This window comes from Octodon degus, unplaced genomic scaffold, assembly GCF_000260255.1.
Source record: "Octodon degus isolate 3935 unplaced genomic scaffold, OctDeg1.0 scaffold00291, whole genome shotgun sequence".
NCBI classification, from domain to species: Eukaryota; Metazoa; Chordata; class Mammalia; order Rodentia; family Octodontidae; genus Octodon; species Octodon degus.
The window spans coordinates 1,603,920-1,605,636 of NW_004524867.1; positions in this window are offsets into that span (position 1 = coordinate 1,603,920).

The following is a 1,717-nucleotide window of genomic DNA, read 5'->3' on the forward strand; positions in this document are numbered from 1 at the left end:
TTGTTCTGTGTTAGTGTCCTCTGCACTTGTTATGGGTGGGTTTGGGTTCTGAGATTGCATTTTGCTCCTTCTTGTTGTCGTTTCATATAGCACTGTCTTCTTGCCTTTGTTGTTGAGCTTTGGTCCAGTTATAACCTTAACACCTACTGAAATTCAGGTGCTGATCTTCAAAATTTGAATTTATCCAGCTGTACCTGGCTTCGGTCTGGCTGCTGTGCTCAGCTCCTTCCTGCTGCAGCCCTTGGCAGTGTACCTGTTGTGCCCCTCTTGCAAGATGTTGTATTCCGGGACTAGCTGGGTGGTTCTGTTCACTACTCTCTTTTCAGGAACTGCAGCTGCAGAGTTTCACCTCAGGAGTGTATGCTAGGCCTGAGTTGAGTCTGAAGAGGACAAGGGGTAGTAGGGGAGAGGGAAAGCTGTCCTACACAGTCACCAGGCTTGGGATAGGGCCTGATCTGGGGGTCCCAATAATTTGGCAGAAGTTCTCCTTTACTAGGGGTGTGGGGCAGGGGGTTGCGGAGTGGTGGGGGGATCCCAAGGGTGCAGAAGAGGGTCTCACTCACACTGCCTGCCTGGGTTTGGACCAGAGAGGTCTCGCGGGTGCAGGGTGCCCAGAAGCTCTCCCACACACTCCCTAGCTTGTTTTAATAGCTACGCAATGACAGCCTATTTACATTCCCAAGTAAACAGAAAATATATTCTATTTCCCAAGTTGCTGCCATTGTAGTCTCTTGCCAGCATAGCTGAGAAAAAAAGCCATGTGTTTTCTCAGGAGATTACAAACTGCTTGTATTTATGACTGTTTTGTTTTTTCTATGAAGAATTTAAGGACGTGCGGCAGGGAGTTGGCAATAAAGATTATGTTTTTATCAGAAAAAAAATCCAACAAAGCCAAATTTACTGCGGCCTTGGATAGAGAAGGAATAAATAGTAGTTTTGAAATTGGGTGATTGCTTTAAGAATCAGACAGCTGAGTTAAGTCTGAAGAGGACAAGGGGTAGTAGGGGAGAGGGGAAGCTGTCCTACACAGTCACCGGGCCTGGCTACAAAGTCAAGGTGCAGTTTGGAATTTGGAGTTTTGGGGCTTCCAAACATAGAAGCTTCAGTGGACAATTTTGATAGAAGGGTTGTCATTCCAGCTTGTTTTCCTCCCTTGCCTCCCTGCCTTCCTTCCTCCTTCCTTCTCTTCATCCTTTCCTCCTTCCCTCCCCTCTGTACTTTCTTCTATTTCTCTTCTTCTCTATTCTTTTCCTTTTCTTTACTTTCTTCCATACTAGTAAGTGTACCCATGAGTCTTCATATTGACCTAAATCCACAGTCCTTTCTGTTTAAAAAAAAAATTGTTTTTGAAAGAGGGTCTCACTAATTTCTCAGGCTGGGATCAAAAGGGATCCTCCTGCCCCCACCTCCCAGAGTGGTAGGATTATATCTGCACCACCATAACTGTTGGCTTCTTTTTTTTTTATAATATTATACTTACAGAATTTTTATGGCATGTATCATGTAACCTTCGAAAATACAATAAGAGGCAACCAAAGCAATAACGCAAAATAAGAACCTGTACTTTTCGCTCTCAAAACCCTGAATCTGTCATAAAAGAACTTAGTGTGATGGGGACAGAGTTTTTATCTGGGCCTGGACCAGGTGAAAACAGCATAACGTCCTCTAGAGTTCAGCAAGCCCCTATTATCCTTCAGGGTAGATACTTGGTAAGCAT